The sequence below is a fragment of the Moschus berezovskii genome, chromosome 20, assembly GCF_049115385.1.
Source record: "Moschus berezovskii isolate FMDL1 chromosome 20, NW_MosBer_1.0, whole genome shotgun sequence".
In the NCBI taxonomy this organism is placed as follows: domain Eukaryota; kingdom Metazoa; phylum Chordata; class Mammalia; order Artiodactyla; family Moschidae; genus Moschus; species Moschus berezovskii.
This window is the reverse complement of record NC_142479.1, coordinates 65743541-65762684: the sequence shown is the minus strand read 5'-3', so window position 1 is coordinate 65762684 and position 19144 is coordinate 65743541. Positions and strand designations below refer to the sequence as shown.

Genomic DNA, 19144 nt, shown 5'->3' with positions numbered 1-19144 from the left:
TTGGTGTGTGAAAGATTAAATTGCTTTCGTTACACAGTTCACCAATAGGCAACATCTCCTTTAGCAACTAGAAGGGAGCTCCCTTGAATGTACTTAACATATTTTCTTTATTTTGAAATAATCTTCGACTCACCAGAGATCACAAAAGTCATAGTAGGGAGTTACAGTGCACCCTTTGCCAGCTTTTCCCCTAATGACCTGTCACAGTACATATCAAAACCAGGAAGCTGACAGGGGTACTAGGATGTTAACTCAGCCACAGAGTTGCCTCGGCTCTCACCAGTTTTACAGGTGAAATGTCCCTTTTGGGGGCATGTGGTTCTTTGAAATGAGACTTATCACGTACATAGGTTCGTGCGGTCACCACCAGAATCGGGAAACAGAAATGCTGCATCAGCAGTGAGGGCTTCGCCTGGTTTTGAACTGTATCTGAATTGCTGTTCAGTCACCAAGTTGCATCCGACTTTGCAACAACCCCAAGGACTGCAACCCGCCAGGCTCTTCTGTCCCCGGAGTTTGCTCAAATTCATGTCCATTGAGTCATTACCATGTTACCATGTAGTATACTTTCATTTTTGGCTTCTTTCACTGAATATTATGTTTGCAGGATTTATTCTTTCTTTTTTTTTTTTTTTAATGTGCTTTTAAAAGCGAAATTTCCTAGAAGATCTTTTGGATCCACCATTAAGGTTTTTAAAAGCACAGATACATGAAAGTCATTGGTAATCCAGACTCTTCGCATGCATCAACAGTTTCTGCTGATTCTTCTCTGCACTTCTGCTGGGGAGCTGGCAGACACTGCCCGCCTGTGGGCTGTCTTCCCCGCTCCCACGCCTGAGAAGAGGCGGGGGGCAGCGCTATGGAGTGTCTGCCTGGGTGCCAGGCTCAGTGCCAGTCTGTACACATGCCATCTCTTTCCTTTTATTCTCCTTGAATTCCAGTGAACCCCTTCCCGCTTGTGACAGATGAGAAAAATCACTCTCAAGAGATAAAGAAATTTACCCCCTCCCGCCCCCGTCGCTCAGCTGATGGGTGGTGGTGTCAGATTTGGACACCCATCCTTCTGACCTCAAAGCCTGAGTTTCCTGGATGAAATGGAAATTTGGGTGGCTTGGACCACTGGCCCCTGGGCCAGGAGGGTCAGGCACAGGGGTTCCCCAGGTTTGTGGGGTGAGCTGGGAAGGATCAGTGTACCCCCTGCCCCAAGCCCAGTCTGAGTAAATAGCCGGAGGTCACGTGTCCACTGCTTCACAGCCTTGAATTTCCTGAGCTTCCAGGTCTGGGAGGAGAGGAAAGAGCTGGGCTGGGCTGCTTTGGGCCAATTCCCAATTAAACAAGCCGCTTAGTTTCCCGTGAGTGGCAGTTTCACCTGCCCGCAGTCTTTGCTGAAGGGGAGAGGGTCTCAGGCATCCTCATTTAAAGCGGGCCTGGGGCTGACAAAAACCTCACCTCAGACATCTTTTAAGGCTCTGCAAAGCCTTCAACCCTCACACCTGAGACTGAGGCCTCCGCCCCAGAGGGGAAAACAAGGCTTCTTGGGCTGGGGCGTTTTCTGCCAGGTCATGAAAATAGGCCCCGAGTCGCCAGCTCCTCTTGGTTAGAAGCTTTATGTGGTTTTCAGAGCACTTTGACATGGTTGGTTCAAAGCACCCTCCCCAAAACCCCGCAAGGAGGGCAGGAAGTTTGAGGCACCTCCACTCGAACAGCCAAACAGCTGGTGGGTTCGCCACCCTCGGGCTCAGGTGGGTGAGCGGAGGCTCAGGAGGTGATGCCTCGTCTTGGGGGCCACCTGGCCAGTGAGCCACACACAGACTCAGGGCTTTGCTTCCCCAGGGCCTGCGAAGACTGGTTGCATTTAACAACAGCAACAGAAAACACTCACCCTGGGACTTCCCTAGCAGTCCAGTGTTTGTTTAAGAGCTTCCAATGCAGGGGGAACAGGTTTGCTCCCTGGTTGGCCGCTAAGATTCCACACACTGAGCGGTGAAACCAAAAGTTTAAAAAAAAGAAAAAGGAAATAAGTTGTAAACAAAATAAATAAAAATTAAAAATTATTAAAGAGAAAATGGAAAACACGCACCATCTCCGTGAACACAACACCTGAGCGCCTCCGTCCAGCCTGAGAAGCAAAGGTTTGCCGATCTTGTTTCCTTCCTCTCACCGGACTCAGCCTGCCTTCCTATCTGTTGATCGTTCCCATGTTTACTTAGAACTTCGGCCGTGCAGCTGTTTCTTTCAGTATTACATGCTAATGTTTACGTGCTGAACAGCATACCCAGCTTGCTCTGTGCAAGCAGCCTCTGTTTGTGCGTTGGGGTGACCTGCACCAATGCCTGGGGCTTCCCTGGTGGCTCAGCGGTAAAGAATCTGCGGGTTTGTTCCCTGGGTTGGGAAGATCCCCTGGAGGAGGGCATGGTGACCCCCTCCAGTATTCTTGCCTGGAGAAGGCCAGAAAAGCCTTGCAGGCTATAGTCCAGAGGGTCTCAAAGAGTCAGACATGACTGAAGCAACTTAAAACACACTAAGTATTGGGGAGGGAAAACTTTTCCTCTGCCTTCTGAGCTTCTGTCTTTTGAGGGTCTGTAGACTAAACCAGGAGCCACATTAGTAGAGAAAAGACAGACGTAAGCACATAAGTAAGGGATTTCACAGAAAAATGTGACTCAAAGGGGCTTTAGGATTTAGGGCTTATATACACACCTTCTTAGTAGGGGAGGAGGAGAAAGGCCCTTACTGGAGAACAAAGGACTCTGGAAAGATAAATGGGCCCTTAGGAGGAGAGATGAGACCTAGGATGGCTTTGAGGCAGGGTCTGTAGGTGTGGTGTGCAGATGCAGGAGATGTGGACTCCATCCCTGGGTCAGGAAGATCCCCTGGAGGAGGGCATGGCAACCTGCTCCAGTATTCTTGCCTGGAGAATCCCCATGGACAGAGGAGCCTGGCGGGCTACGGTCCGTGGGGTCGCACAGAGCCGGCCGCGTCTGAAGGGACTCACACACACAGGTGCTGGGGAGAGAGGGCTCTTCCTCTGCCCTCTTAGCCTCAGTCTTTTGTTGCTCAGCTGTGAGAACCCTTTACAACCCCTTGAACTGTAGCACACGAGGCTTCTCTGTCTTTCACCGTTTCCTGGAGCGTGCTCAGACTCATGCCCATTGAGTCAGTGATGCCATCCAACCATCTCGTCCTCTTTCGTCCCCTTCTCCTCCCACCTTCAGTCTTTTCCAGCATCAGGGTCTTTAATGAATCGGCTCTTTGCATCAGGTGACCAAAGTACTGGGGCTTCAGCTTCATTATCAGTCCTTCCAGTGAATATTCAGGACTGATTTCCTTTAGGATGGACTGGTTGGATCTCCTTGCAGTCCAAGGGACTCTCAAGAGTCTTTTCTAACACAACAGTTCAAAAGCATCAATTCTTCAGTGCTCAGCCTTCTTTATGGTCCAACTCTCACATTCATACATGGCCACTGGAACAACCATAGCTTTGACTATATGGACCTTTGTTGGCAAAATAATGTCTCTCCTTCAGTCTTTTGGGGGTGTGCAAACTAAACCAAGAGTCACACTAGTAAGAGAAAATATAGACATAAGCACATAAGTAAGGGATTTCACAGGAACATGTTACTCAAAGGGTCTTTAGGATTTAGGGCTTATATATACACCTTCTTAGTAGGAAAAGGGAAGGCAGAGAAGAACACTTACTGGAGAACAAAGGACTCTGGAAAGATAAATGGGCCCTTCGGAGGGGAAATGAGAACTGGGATGGTTTTGTGGCAGTGTCTGTAGGTGTGGTGTGCAGACTTCTTGTCTGCGATAGTCTTCCCGGCTTGCTCAGAGGAGGAGACTGCTGACAACTGAGTTCTTCTGGAAGGTTCTGTTCTTAGGCAGATGAGACTTAAGGGACTCAAATGCCATCTGTCCCAAGTCCTATGCCACAGTAGCGTATTCTGGACACCTTTCCAAGTATCCTTCTCTGGTTCTCTTCCAAGTCCCAGCCAGACAGTGGGCAATGTGGAGGCCCTTTATACAAAGGCCCCGTGTTGCCCATGGATTTGCTAAGGGCCCCTCTGGCCCTCCTGGAAAAGGAAATGGCAACCCACTGCAGTATTCTTGCCTGGAAAATTCCATAGACAGAGGAACCTGGCGGGCTGCAGGCCACGGGGTTGCAAAGAGTTGGCCACGACTTGGGCACTTTAGCACCTCTGGCCCTGCACCCGCTGTGGAACTACGGACACTCCCACCCCACGCCTGGCTTTCCTGGTGACCCAGACGGTAAAGAATCTGCTTGCAATGCAGGAGAACTGGGTTTGATCCCTGGGTTGGAAAGATCTCCTGGAGAAGAAATGGCTACCCACATGAGAGTTCTTGCCTGGAGAATTCTGTGAACTGAGGAGCCTGGCGGGCTACAGTCCCTGGGGCCTGCAGAGTCGACTGAGCAACTAACACTTCACCCCCACCCCACTCACCCGCTGTGTGTCTCTTGGACACACCTAGCTTAGGTTTAAATGTTATCAGCATCTTGCCAAATCTCAAGGGTATTGTATGTGTTTATCAGTCCTAACCGGCTACTCTCAACCCAGGCTGTCCCTTGGAATCTCCTGAGAATTTTTAAAATTAACCAACGCCTGCTGCTGTTAAGTCACTTCAGTTGTGTCCGACTCTGTGCGACCCCATAGACGGCAGCCCACCAGTCTCCCCCGTCCCTGGGATTCTCCAGGCAAGAACAATGGAGTGGGTTGCCATTTCCTTCTCCAGTGTGTGAAAGTGAAAAGTGAAAGTGAAGTCGCTCAGTCATGTCCGACTCGTAGTGACCCCATGGACTGCAACCACCAGGCTCCTCCATCCATGGGATTCTCCAGGCAAGAGTACTGGAGTGGCTTGCCTTCTGGGAGGGGGCCTGGGAATCTGTATTTCTTCGAAGCTTCCCTTAGGTTTGAGAACCTCTGAGCAGAAGCCAAACAAACACCCTGCTCTTTCTACTTGCTGGTCCCGACTCCCCAGTTCCAGACCCTCAGTCCTGCCTCTAAATACCAAATTGTGTATTGCTGGACTGAAAAAATTTACCGTCTTAGCTGCTTAAGCTTTTGTTTTGGTCCCAATTTCAGTGGAGGGTAAGGAGGTGTAGAGTGTTGCTTTTAACGCCGGCCTGGAGCGCCCCCACCTGGAGGTCTTCCCTCCTGACACCCGCCCCCCCGCTGGAGAGAGCTCTCCAGTCCTGACAGGCTGGGTTTCTGTTTGAAATCAGTGCAGGATCGGCTTGTTTTGTTGCTGGGAGTTCGGGATTTTGGAAGGAGGATGGAGTAGTGGGGTTGGAAGTGTGCCTGGGGCTACTGCTCAGCTACAAAGTATCCATCCCAACCAGAATAATAGAGTTGGCTGCGACTGAGAGTTAAGATATCATCAAATAATTTCTGACACATTGTTGATGTAATGATAGCTTTTCAAGAGGAAAAAGGAATGTGTATTAAAGGTGCCTGCCAGGGGAAGAGGCAACCTGACAGTGAGGCTGGGAGGAGTGCTTCTTAGAAAGAAGGAAATGGGGCCTTCCGGCTGCTGCGGAGTTCCACAAACATTTACAGGGGCCGCTAACCCAGGAGCCGAGGAAAAAGGTGAGTGAGTCAGCCAGACAAGTGCTCCGGGTTAGGATGTGAGGTGGGAAACACGAACACCTGGAGGGCTTCCTGGAAGTGGTGACTTTTGCCAGGGGATTTTTGGTATGGTTTGGGAGACTTTGGGACCCAGGTGAAGAGCATAGAGGGCCTTAGAACACAAGCATGCCTAGAGGTGTGGCTGAGTCAGATGGCGGTCAGGATGGCAGCCTGGGGGTTGTAGCTGAAGCTGGTGACAAAAGTAAGGCCAGCCTTTCCTGAGATGCGGGGAGAGGAGACTCCTGTGTCTTGGGGGACGAGGTGAGGAAGGTAGCCGGGAGAAGCATCCTGCTAGGAGGGATGGTTAATGCATGCCGCATGCTGCCCCCCCTCCCCGAGGTCAGGTTGGGTGGAGGAGCTGGAGGTCAGCCATGAGGATTGTTTCAGGAGGTCGTTTTTAATGGTGGAATGGGCAGAAGCCAGATAGCAAAAGTTAAGAAGTGAGTGGGCGGTGAGAAGGCGGAAGCCACAAGTGTAGACCAACTGGAAGAAAGCAAGAGAGAGGAAGAAAGCAAGCCTACAGTTGAGGAGGGAGCGGGGCCAAAGGCAGTGGGGGTGGCCTTGTTTTTGAGGTGAGGGGCAGCCTGAATGTTCTCCTAGGTCAAGTTGAAAGGAACTGGGAAAAAGAAAGATGTCAACCCAAGGTGATAACCAGCCCCTGCAAGGGTTGCTCTACTGCAGAAAGAAACTGCCCTAGGGCCCCCTTCCTCCCCCGTGCATGCCTGGGCCTTGGCCCTGGGGCTGTGGGGTCCTCCCCAGCTCCAGGAATGACGGGAGGCGGGGGGGGGGGGGGGGGCGGGGACTTGCGCCTGGGACAGCACCTCCTGAGGTTGGCTGGCCTCTGGGCCCCCACCCCTGGGGGCATGTGGCTGCTTATGCTCCTGGTTCACTCCAGCCCCCAGCCCCACACTTCTAACCTGCCCAGCCCTTCCCCTGTCTTCCTGCAGTGGGGATGGGGGGGGAGCCCAGCGACCTGCCTGCAGAAGAGCGGGAGGGATATTTTTCTTGGCGTTTGGTGGAAAGCATCTGCTGCATCTCGGGCATCACAGGAGAGGCCCCGCTCTGCAGGGCGGGTGCCTCCCCCACAGGATGCTGTGCTCTTCACCCAGTTGGCCCGGCTGGAGGTGGAAGCCTCGACTTGTCCCTCTGTGGCTTCCAGAGTGGGACCCTCCTGCCCGACAGCTGATCAGTGCAGCTGCCCCTGGCGACCTTCCCCTCCGGCGTTCCCGATGGTGGGGTCTGCTCATGGACAGGTGCAAACGGCCCACAACACCCTTGTCAACTTGTCAAGGGCACCATGGGGCAGCCCACGCCCCACCCCCAACTGCACATCAGCTGGAACCAGGCAAGGGGGGTTTCTTTAGCTTTCTGTGGATGAGTCCAACTCCCTCTCCCAAACCCCGACTAATATCCTATAGGTCTGGGAAGGGTCCGGCTCACAGGTGCATGGCCTGGAACAAGTTCCCGTCCCACTCTGAGAGTTTGTGTCTTCATCTCTCTAGGAAGCTCCTAACTTACACGAGTCGAGTTGCAGACTGCGGGGCTGCATGAGTTTCCTGTGGCTGCTGTCTCAACTTACCACACACTCAGTGTCTTCAAACAACAGAAATTTATTCTTCTTTCAGTTCTGGCGGTCAGAAGTCTGAAATCAGGGGCACTGGGCAGGGCTGGCTCTGTCTGGAGGCTCCCGGGGGAGAAGCCGTCCTTCCTTCACCTTCTGGTGTCTGCCTGCGCCCTTGGCTTGTGGCCGCATCACTCCACTCTCTGCCTCCGTCATCACACAGTCATCTTCCCTATATTCTGGAGGTTCCCCTCAGCAGACCTCTCTTAAGGAGCCTGGTGATTGCGCTCAGGGCCCAGCCACATAATCGGGAGGGCCTCTGCATCGCAGTCCTTCATCCCTGCAGTTGGGCCTGCCGTGTAAGATCACACTCAGAGGTTCCGGGAAGGGGGGCGTGATACAGTCTCCCCCAGAGCTCCCGATCTGTCTTGGGGCCCCTCTGTTTTTAAGGTATAAAACAAGAAAACAAACTGGCTCCAGTGAAAGGAGGACACATTAAATTCTTTTTGATTGACCGTGAACGCATACAGCTTGTGCAACCGTCACTGTTATCTATTTCCAGCATATTTCCTCACCTCAGTGGAAACCCCGTGTCCATGAAGCATCCCTGCCCAGCCACGGCTGCCCCCGCCTAGGCGACCACTGCTTTCTGTCTTTATAGATTGTTTTTTAATCAGTGCAGTTCTGTGTGACTTTGAAGGTAGTAACCCGAAGCATGTTAACGTACTTATCAGATGCAAGGGAAGCCAGTGCCTGGGTGTCTGAGTGGGAGGAGCAGGAGTTGAGGGAGCTTGGGTGTCCAGAAGGGTTCCTGGCTCCAGGCTGCCGAGGAAGCTTCAACAGTCCAACTTGTTCTCTTTTTTTTCTTTTAAATTTATGTATTTATTTTTGGCTGTGATGGGTCTTCATCGCTGTGTGCGGGCTTTCTCTAGTTGCGGCAAGCGGGAACTACTCTTCGTTGCGGTGCTTGGGCTTGTCATTGCAGTGGCTTCTCTTGTTGCAGGGCACACGGGCTCTCGGGCATGTGGGTTCAGTTGCAGCTCCCAAGCTCTAGAGCACTGACTCAGTAGCTGAGGCTCACGGGCTTAGTTGCTGCGCGGCATGCGGGATCTCCCGGACCAGGGATCGAACCCATGTCTCATGCATTGGCAGGCAAACTCTTTACCACCCAGCCACCAGGGAAGCCCCATTGCCTTTGAGTCAGGGGTTCATCCTGGCCTGAGCAACTGTGAGCCAGGTAGGCAAGGAAAGCCCAGAAAGGGATGTGTGGGCAGTCACAGAAAACTGTCTGGCCGATACTTAGCACATTTGGCAATGTGATTTCTTGGAGAAATCTGCAGTGTCTGGTGGTGGAAGCTGAGAATCATGTCCCCTTGTGCTGTGCTTAGTTGCTCGGTCGTGTCCGACTCTCTGTGACCCCCTGGACTGCAGCCCACCAGGCTCCTCTGTCTATGGGATTCTCCAGGCGAGAATACTGGAGTGGGTTGCCATGCCCTCCTCCAGGGGATCTTCCCAACCCAGGGATTGAACCCAGGTCCTCCGCATTGCAGGTGGACTCTTTACCATCTGAGCCACCAGGGAAGCATCCCTTCATGTCCCCAGAAAGGGGACACTGTCACGTAGGGATCAGTGGCCTCAATGGAGGCCTCAGCATCTCACAGTAGATGCTGTTGTGTGTCTTCTATCACCCCCAGTGTGGCTGCATGTGTGGTGTGAAAAATGATCCAGATAAACATCTCTCCAAGGGTCTGTTGTCATCTCAGGATGAAACTGAGAATACAGAGAGCTGTGCTGTCCAGGACAGTAGCCCCTGGTCACCCGTAGCTATTGACCACTTGAAATGTGAATAGTCCAAATCGAGAGGTTCGATAGTTAAAAAACACACACTGGAGACCTCCCTGGTGGTCCAGTGGTTGAGACTCCACACTTCCAATGCAGGGGGCGTGGGTTTGATCCCTGGTCTGGGAACTAGATCCCACATGCCTTGTGGCCAAAAAGCCAAAATAAAGCATGTAACGATCTCAAAAGTGTTTATACTGATCACATGTTGGGTTGATAATATTTTGGCTCTGTTAGGTTACATAAAATGCATTAACTTTAATGTTACTTGTTCCTTCTTATATTTTTTACTGTGGCTACTGCTGCTGCTGCTAAGTCGCTTCAGTCGTGTCCGACTCTGTGCGACCCCATAGACGGCAGCCCACCAGGCTCTCCCGTCCCTGGGATTCTCCAGGCAAGAACACTAGAGTGGGTTGCCATTTCCTTCTCCAACTGTGGCTACTAGAAACTTAAAAATCACGTCTGTGGCTGGGCTGTCTGTGGCCGGCCTTTGGTTTCCACTGGAGGATTGGACAGGCAGCTGCCCAGGTGTCAGGCTGCTCTCCCTGGATGCCAAGTGTGTCCTGAGCAGCAGTGGACTGTGAGCGGTGCCAGGGGGCAGACGTTCTGTGTTGGAAAAGCCCCTGGACTGGGGGGCTTGGTGGGCACAAGAATACCCCCTTCTGTGCCCTGGGGCCCCTGGTCAGTGACAAGTGAGAAAAAGTTGTAAGAGGAGCCTGGCATGTGTACAAAGTACCCAGGCCGCCTCCTGGACCCGTGATCTGGGGGTTGGGGGTAGATGGCGGGCAGGGTGAGGGATGAGTTTAGAGAGCAGTGGTGGGCGCCCAGGATGGGGAGCGGACGCTGGGGCCAGAAAACTGGGGGACACAGTGAGGCCAGAGGCTGGAAGGAGGCTCCGAGAGGAGCGATACAGGACCAGGAGGCTGCCAGGGCAGGCGTGGAGTGCAGGCTCCATGTTAATTAACCCTGACGCCTGGCCTGGCCTCTCTTGTTGCTGGTTCCTGGATCTACTTTTTAGGTCCCAGACAAGTAGGCAGAAGAGGCGACTCATTGAAAAAGACCCTGATGCTGGGAAAGATTGAGGGCAGGAGGAGAAGGGGGTGGCAGAGGATGAGATGGTTGGATGGCATCACCGACTCAATGGACATGAGTTTGAGCAAACTCCAGGAGATAGTGAGGGACAGGAAAGCCTGGTGTGCTGCAGTCCGTCGAGTCGCAGGGAGTTGGACACTGAGCAACTGAACAAGTGGGCAGGGGTGTCAGGAGGGGCTGGGCCCTTGCAACTGTCTGGCAATCACCTTCTTGGAGGAAAAGGATTTGTATTTGGGGAGCAGCTGCCTTTCCTGTTTCTGGACACACACGTGTCTCACTTTAATTCTTGCAGCTGGAGTTGATCATGCCCATTTTACAGATGGGGAAGGTCCAGGCCAGCAGATGTTGAGTAATAAGTCAAAGATGGTTAAGGGAAGGGGCCTCCATCTGATATTGACTCTGAGGCCCATGCCTGGGATCCACCTCGGCCTCCCTCCCAGTGAGATGCGAAGAAGGGCTCCGGATATGCACTCTGGCCAAGTGCCTGCAGACCGGGGGCAGCAGCTCTGCATGGCCACTCCATGTCGGAGTTGGGAGGGGTTTGCAACAGAGGCCCCTGAAGCCTTTGTGGCAAAACCCCCAGACCTCAGAGGCCACTGGGGGGCAAGTTGGCCTTCAAGGGTAGCAGTGTCTGCTGCTGGGAAGGACTGGCTGCTGAGGGACGTGGTGGTAGACGTGGTCAGCCTACCCCTGTGGCCAGTGGGGTGGGTGCCCCTGGGTCCTTGCCTACTAGCCATGCGGGGGATCTGGGAAACCTTGGGTGTGACCTGACCCCTGAAGGCTGAGCTGGGGGTCTTCCTCCTGGAGGCAGGAGGATGGACAGGCATTTTGCACTTGAACTAACCACTCTCTGCCCTAGGAAGACCCCCCCCCCCACACCAGCCTCCAGGAGCTATCTCCTCCTGTGGGAGTGGGCCTGAGCCAAGTTGGCCCCGCCCATGCCTGGGAGTGACTCACTCCCTCGGGGGTCAGAGGTCGAGGCACAGGATGGATTTGGCTGATCCCAGCGTCCAGCAGGCAGGCCCAGCCCTGGACAGGGACGCTCCCAAGCTCCCTCCTCTGAGGACCACCTAGCCCATCCTCTGAGGGGGTCTCAGCTCTTCCCAGGGGCCTGCAGGGAGGGGAGAGAGAGGAGGAGACTCCGTGAGTCATCCCCAAGCCCTGAGGGGCTGGAGAAGCAGGAGTGGGATCCGATAGTAATCTTCGGAGGCTCCAGGAAGAAGACCGAGCTCAGGGTGAGCTGGACACCGCCGCCGGCTCCCCAGCCCCTGCCGGTTCCTCTCCTCTGGCTTCCCGGGTCATTTCCACCAGGGCACACACAGCGGGGCTGGCTCTGCTCCCACCCCCAGCTGCCGGGAAACCTGGACCTCCTGGGAGAGTGGCCTGTCATCTGAGCTGCTGGGGTAGGGGAGGGGGGTTCAGGACCAGATTGGGGGGTACACCTGGCAGAGAGGAAGCCAGGGCGGGGCGGCAGGGAGAGGGTGCCGGTGGGCAGCAGCAGGTTCTTGGCACCACCCGTCCCTCCACCCCAGCAGGACGGGCTTGGCGGAAGGGCAGCCTGGCCGTCTGTCCAGTGATCCTCTCGCCTTCTCTCCCTCTGGGGAACCATGTCACGTTTCCTTTTGGGGGGTGACTCAGGCTGGCTTGGGGAGTGGGCTTCTTGGCGTTCCTCGGGCACAGCTAACGCACCCGGGGTGGGCCCCTTCTCTCCGCCCGCTCCCACCCCAACCCGCTCCCTCCGCACCCCTCGCCCTGCCCCTTCGGAGCCGCAGCCCCGCCGAGCCTCCCTCTGCAGGGAGGCCGTCGCGGTCCCTCCCTACCTCTGCCCGCGCTCTGGGAGGCTCCTTGTTCCTCGGCCACAAAGCCCCTTTGATCCTCTGCTCGGCTCCGAGCCATGTGACCCGGTGGGCGGGCCGCGCGCGCAGGCGGCCGGCGCAGCCCGACTCAGCTGCTGGGTGAGTCCGCGCTCCCTTTGTTCCCTCCAGCCTCGCTGCGCTCTCAGGGGGCTCTCAGGTGGTCTGGCCGCCGGGCAGCCCCCCTCCCCCGCGGCCCTGGGCTGAGCGGGAACGGCGCCTCCCCGGAGCCCCCCAGGCCCGGCCACCGCTCGCCCCCCACAGCCGGCGGGACAGCCCCCCGGCCCCAGGAGCGGGGCGGCGGGAACGCAGTCCTCCACGCGGGGCCCAGATTTTCGGCCGCGGAGCAGAAGAGTACAGCTTTGTGTGTCACAGCCGAGGCTTTGTAAATGTTTGGCCGGCTACCCGAGTGGTTAAGTCCACCTTGGCCAGCAGTTTCTTGGAGCCCATATCCCTTTCGCAAGGGGGCTTCCCTGAATGTTTCTGGAGGACCGGGAGGAGATGCTGGTGGGCCACCGCTGCCTCTTCAAACCGTCCCATCCAGATTGTCAGCCGTTAGGGGTAGGCGGGTTAGCAGAGGACCGGCTGGAGATTAGTTTCAACAGGCGCTTAGAAATGCCGGAATTGGAGACCTCTCCAGAATTCTGTTCCGGGGGAGTTTGTGCTGCAGCTTGTCTGGATTCCTGGGAGGTGTTTGGGATGTTCTGGATGTTCGTGGGAGCGGACTGGGGAGGGGGCAGAAAGGCGTAGTGGGGTGGGGTGCTGGAATGCCTGTGCTTTGCTAGAGGATGGGAAGGTGTCTGCCTGGCCATGCCCTGCCGGGGAGCAGGGGTGAGGGAGCAGCATCTCCAGGATGTGTCTTCCAAAGGGCTTTTCTAGCCGAGAGAAATTGGGACTCTGGTCTCGTAGCCCCCCGGACTCCAGTCCCATAGCCGGGCCAACACGTCCTCTCAGGCACCCAAGACGAGGGGCTGCACAGGCAGGGCCATCTGCTCTGAAACTTCATCCTCAACATCCCCTGGGGGTCGACTCGGCGCCCAAACTGCTGCTCTTCATTCTCGTCTCCCTTTCTTTCCTCCGCCGTGAAATCTGCTGGCATTTTTGTCCGAGGTTTCGGGAAGCATCTCTGCTCACCAAAGAGAAGTTTGAGATTCCTTTCTGGAGAAAAATGTGCCATCCAGCAGCAGTCTGTACGGTGGGTTTCTGGTCCATGCAGTGGGTTTCTGCCCATGGGGACAGCACCTTGGTGGGATTCTGTTTGGATCCTGCTTTGGAAAGTCTTGCTGGAGAGAAGTGAGAAAAAGGCCCCTTTTTTCATAACGGTACGCTTCCTGCCCTTCGTTCTTTGTTGTTTTGCCTTCAGACTTAGGGCTTGCATGGGTGTTTACATAAATGTCATTTCTCTTTGGCAACCCATAGGCTCCTTTTCAGGAACTGGAAAGAAGAACAAGTTGGTCTGACCATTTGGGGGCGGGAAGCTGGTATCCACGTGAGGTCTCTTTGGAGAGGGGGCATGCCCGCCTGACTCCTCGGGTCTTCTCTGGGTTAGGATGTAGCTGGGAAAGGAGGCCTCTTTTTGGCCAACCTCTTTTTACGCCTGTCTCGGGGGACCTGTGTAGTCACTGACCCTCGTCCACCCGTCCTGGGCATCCCTACCGCCTGCCTCCCATTATTTCCGGGTTGTGACACCTGCAGAACTATTGGGTCTGCTGGTTTGTGTCTGTATTTCCGCCAGGCTCTGCTCCTCGAGGCCAGCACTGTGACAGGGATGATTGGCACATGGGGAGGACCTGCTGTGTGTGTGTGGCGGGGGGCGGGCACTGGGCATTCTGTCTTGGAGGAGACAGAACCCTGTTCTCCTGGGAAGGGGGCCGCCATGAGGCAGAACAAGAGCCCGTGCTGTCATTGGCCCTCGCCAACACCAAGCCTTCGGGGGGCCCATGGGGTTGTTCCCTGAGTGCCAGGTCCATCGCCCCAGGCCTCCAGGATGGGGTTCACCAGGGCTTTCACCCCAGAAGCCCTGAACCCCTTAAGACAACCAGGATCCTGGGGCTGACTTACTGCCCCACCCCCTGCCTGCTTCCGCGGCCACCCTGTGCTCTCCCCACTTCCTGCTGTGTCACCACCAGCCTCTGGTCAGATAGGGCAGCTTTGCAGGAGGGAGGCGTCCTAGGGGCTGAGATGCATTCGGCAGGAGAGTGCCCCCCGCCTCCCCCGGCAAGCAGTGTGGAGCGGCACTGGCTTCCTGTGGTGTCAGAGGTCTCTTAGGATGCTGGTCACCCCTGCACAATCCCCCCCCTCCCCCCGCCCACCGCAGGGCTCACTCCTGGGCCGCCTTTCCCAGACTGCCAATGGCTCTGGGCTCCCTGCCTCTCCCATTGGTCGGGTGTGTAGCAAGCAGGACTCTATTTCGCCCTGTGAGGGTGAGGACAGACGCTTGCTGGCCCCACCGAGTCCCTGCCCAGGGCCCTCTGCAGTGGCCGTCAGCCCTCCACACCTGCTGTGCCAACCCTGTCCCTCTTCTCGCCCGCCCCCCACCTTGGCTTAGGCCATAGATGCTTCGGGGATTGGAGCTGGGGTCCCAGCTCCCCTCAGCCGGGGTCTTGAGGAAGATGCTTCCAGTAGGAGTCATAGCCCTTGGCCGGGACTCCCCTCCCAGACTTCTGCCTGCCAGCACCAGGCTTGGGTTTGTTTGTTGAGTACCAGCCTGGTTCCTGGGACAGGTAGGGACCTGTTCTCAGCAGCTCAGTGGAGCCTCCTGACGCCTTCCCAGGAGTGCCCCCGAGGTGGTGGCCAGGCAGCCAGCGGCACAGGCGAGCCTGTTGGCTGTGCAGCCTGGGGGGGGTGGCCAGCAAAGGTGCGGGTCTGATTCACAGCTGGGAGGGCGCCTTGCCCCACCTGGTGGGCCCTCCAGCCTGCCCACCTCCCAGCGGGCTCCCCGCGGGCCCTGTTCTGAGGCTCGCAGAGCGGTAGGTGGAACACCTGGCCCTGGGGTGTGGGTGGGTGGGTGGGGTTCTAACTTGCCACTCTCTTCTCTTGTATCAGTACTGAGAGCAGGCGGGGAAGGGCTTACTGCTGAGAGGCCTGGGGAGCTCCGATTCCACCTCTGCAGGGGCCTGAGTGGCCACTTAGCCTCACCTGGGCTCACCTGTCCCCCACAGGAGCTGAGCAGCATCACCCCACCCACCCATCTGGGCTGGGGGCTGGCCCTTGGTGGCAGCTCAAAGCAAAGGGCCTGAAAGAGGGAAGATGAGCCAGTTTGCTTCCTCTCCCTTCCCGGCCGTTCCAGCATAAATAAACCCTTTAGTAGCCAGATCATAGCAGGAGCACCCCATTTCTTGTTGCTCTGCTGAAGCTTGGGGGGTGGGTGGGGCAGCACCCACCCCGTGAGATGTCAACTCCTGAGCATCCTGGCTGTTCTCAGAAGCTCTGGGTTGGGGTTCAGTCGCCCACACTGACCCCCATGGAGCCTTCGTGGAGGAGGGGTGCTCCACCCTCTGTTTCTTTGCTTCTGGCATGCGTGCCGCAGGGCCCTCCGGAGCCATGTGCCCTGGAGGGGGCCCCCTGGCCCTGTCCTGCCCTGCGAGTGCCAGGCCCCGAGTGCCCAGGGAGGCGGTCACTCGACGCGTGTCCTTGCTAGTGTCCCCGGTGGAATGCGCGCACACCTCCTCCCGCCTCCCACACCCTTATCTCTAATCTTATCTCCCTGGCCTGTCGACAAGGCCTCTGACAACAGATAAAGTTTTCCCTTTCCTGGGGCAAGAAAGTGAGTCTCCCTCCTGCGCAGAGGACACTCCACACCAACCAGGTGAGGACCTCTGTGTCCTGCCTGCGTGTCTTGCCTCGGACCCTGCCCCTGTGTTGGGTTGAGCCGTCTGGGTCTTCGTGGAGGCCTGGACGCTCCTGTTGTTTCTCAGTGGAGGCGCGAGCAATACCGCGTGATCGCGGTGTTTCATCTTTTATTCAAATGCTCTGTGGTTCCTGTGAGACGAGACAAGCTTCAGAGAGCCTTGTAAGAACAGACATTTGTTTTGCTCTCTTTTCACGAGCGCTTCTTGGAGCCCTTCTTTTTTTTTTTTTTTTTTTAAAGAGAAAGGGCCGAAGAGCAGCATTTCTTTGGTGATTTAAATACATTTTTCTGGGGCAGGGGACTGGACCAGATGACCCCGGGCCTGCCTCCACTCTCTGGTGCCGTGGGAGCTATTGGGAAGTGAGGACAGGATCCCAGTCTTTTGTTTCTCGGCTGCCCGGAACCAAGGAAGAGCTGCCAGTTGCTGGGGTCAGTTGTGGGCCCCGGAGACGAACGACAGGTGGACAGCGGCCCCGTTGAGTTGGAGTGAGAATCCTTGTTGATTGTCATTTGGGGGCTGGGGGGGCAGTGGAGGGGGCAGGGAGTTCAGAGAGCCGTGGAGGGTGTCACTGCACAGGCCCCACGCAGGGGAGCCCTCCCTCGGCCCCGCAGTGACGGAGGGCACAGAGCAGAGGTCCCAGGGCCACTTTGCAAACCGCACACTCTGCTGACATCCCTTTAGTCACCCCAGTGGCTTTACAGTCAGCCCACCAGGCCAGGGGCCCCACAACCAGCGCCGGCTCCCAACCACAGGTTTCTCGGGGCCAGGTGGCTGGGGCCCCCAGTTTCCGCGTCCAGGAGTGTCACTTACGGGACCGTCGTCACCAGCTTGGGGGGCTGCCTGCCTCCCTCCCCACATGACCGAGGTGGGCACCAGAGCGAGGGGAACGGTGGGTTGGGACAGGTCGGTGACGAAATGCCATCCCCCTAGACTGTTCCTCACGGGGAGGAGAACACGTTTTAAGAGGCATCTGTTTTCCATTGGTTTAAGTGCAGTTGTTGAAACACTGGGGCAGCAGAAGGTCCTCTTGTGTCACGCGCTGCCCAGGAGGTGCTGAGGGCAGGGAGGAAGGCGCCGTGGCGTCCTCTTGGGCTCCACGGCCACCCTCTGGGGCTGGAGTGCAGTGGTGAGGAGCATAGTCAGCCTGAGGGGGGGGCTCAGGCCGTGGGGGGGCCCGTGTCCACGTGGCCGCTGCTTCTCACATGGCTCACCTCCGTGAGGGCCACCCCCACACAGCACCCCCTCCGCAGATGCCTGCTTCCTGCCTGCCTGGCGCAGAGCTGCTCAGCTGCCCTCTTCCATCTTTCCAGACTCTTGGCTGCCTCCCCAGCTTCCTCCAGGGCCCACCGTGGAACCGGACGGCCCGGTCCTGCCTCCCTGAGGCTCCGGGGACCCGTCTGTGTCCCCTTCACTCTTTCACTCCTTCATGTGTTCATCCAGCATTGCTTTGGGAGTGGGGAGCCATCTGCTCTGCCTTTGCTGAAGAGGTGCCACTGTGCCTGGGGGCCAGGCCCCTCCTGGGCCACGGAGAGGTGGGTGGGTGACCCCTGTGTGCGCCTCAGTTTCTGCATTCTGCCTGCTGCCAGTTCACCGGGTTGTGGGAAGACACGTGAGTCAGGGTGGGGGAGTTGGTCCTCGGGTTTTGTGGGGTGGGGACCGTTGAGGCCAGAGGCCTCTCTGTGGGCTCCCCCCCTGCTCACCGTGGGGCTCCCCGAGGACGACTGGAAGTAAAGAGCTGATTCACACCATGGGGCGCCCCGAAACCCAAGTGCTAAAGTTATAATTAAACCTTGAGAAACCTGGAGGCCTGTCCCCCTCTGAGCCCCGCACCACCTCATAAAAGTGGGGCTTCGCTGAATTCTCTGTTGTGGCTTGTTTGGCGTCCTGAGGGTTTGGGATAGAGGCTGGACAGAGGACTTGGGCCTCTAATGGATTTGGGGTGGGCCCAGGAAATCGGCGGTGGCCCCCCAGCAGCTCTGCAGTCATTTCTTCCAGTCTAGCTAGCACTCAGGACTCTGACCAGCCTCAGCACCTGGCCGGTCAGGCGGGCGGTGGCAGGGTGCAGGTGGGTGCTGGCCCACGGCAGCTGCACCCCGCTGGTTCAGGCACATGGAAGGGGTATGAGTGGGTGTCCTTGGTAGCAAAGGTTTTCACCTCTTGTTCATCCTGACCAAAGATCTGGGATGAGCCATGTTCAGCCTTTCTGACTGCTGACTGGCTGCTTTTGCTGCCACATCCCCCTCCTTTCAGGGTGAGGCTTCCTTCTGTAAACATGGCTTGCTCCTGGGTCATTCTATGACTTGACAGGTTCTAGCCCGTGGCGCTGAGGCCCCTTCTTAAAAATTCATGTTGAGTCCTTATGAGCACTGGTGGTGTGAGGAGCAGGCCGCCCAGGTGGAGAAATCACCGGAATCACCCCCCCTACACACACACACACACACACAGGCCACTGAATGGAAAGGGGGCGGGGCGTGCAGGCTGGACTGATGCGGGGGAACCAGAGGACACCCTTGTTCTGGTTCGTTCCCTGGGGACCACAGTCATCGGCCTTCTTGTTGTTGATAATAGCTTTAAGGAGATAGAATCCACATTCCAGAAAATGCACCCTTTTATTGTGTACTGTTCAGTGGTTTCCCATATACTTACAAAGTTACCATCATCAGCAATTCCAGAATATTTTTGTCACCACCCCTCAGAGATCTTAAGTCCATTACTGGTCGTTTTCAGCGCCTGGCAACCACGAATCTGCCTGCTATCTGTGAATTTGCCCATCCTGGTATCTTCTATCAGTAGAATCATGTAGTAAATGGCTTTCTTTCTTTTTTTTTTTAGTGGGTGGCCTTTTGTATGTGGCTTCTTTCACTTAGTGTCATGTTTTCAAGGTTCATCCATGTGTAACGTGTCCATGCTTCTTTCCCGTTCGTGGCTGCACAGTATTGCATTTTAACAGTTGCATCACGTTGCGTTTATCCATTCGTGGGTTGATGGGCATTTATCTGGGCTGTGTCCACTCTGTAGCTCTTGTGAATCGTGCTGCAGTGGACACTGGGGTCCAGGTGTGGGTGGGCATCGTGTGTTTCCATTTCTCTCGGGGACCTGCACAGTCGGTTGGGGCCCCACACCCAGTGGCTGTGCGCACTGTGTGTTGAGTCTTGAATCTGTGTCTCTGTGCAATCGGCTGGGGGTTCTTTGGTTTCACTGTGAGTCCAGGGCCAAGCTTCGCAGAAGGGATGAATCAGTGCCGGGAGGGGTTGGGGGTGGGATCAAGGAGCAGAGGAGCCTGTTGGGTCCTGCCACTGACTT

General features: G+C 56.2%; 1 protein-coding gene across 8 annotated transcripts in view; it reads left to right on the top strand.

Annotated features, from left to right (window-relative positions):
* SEPTIN9 (septin 9) overlaps nt 1-19144 on the top strand; it is a 181468-nt gene that overhangs the window by 132781 nt on the left and 29543 nt on the right. The window contains exon 1 of one of the 8 annotated variants that reach the window (XM_088829301.1): nt 11179-11372. The exons of 3 other annotated variants lie outside the window; for them this stretch is intronic. The gene's annotated coding sequence lies outside the window, so the exon portion shown is untranslated. Of the gene's footprint in view, nt 1-11178; nt 11373-11937; nt 12093-13162; nt 13186-16000; nt 16327-19144 lie in introns of those variants that run through there. 4 more of the 8 variants (XM_088829298.1, XM_088829302.1, XM_088829299.1 and 1 more) reach the window with 4 other exon arrangements.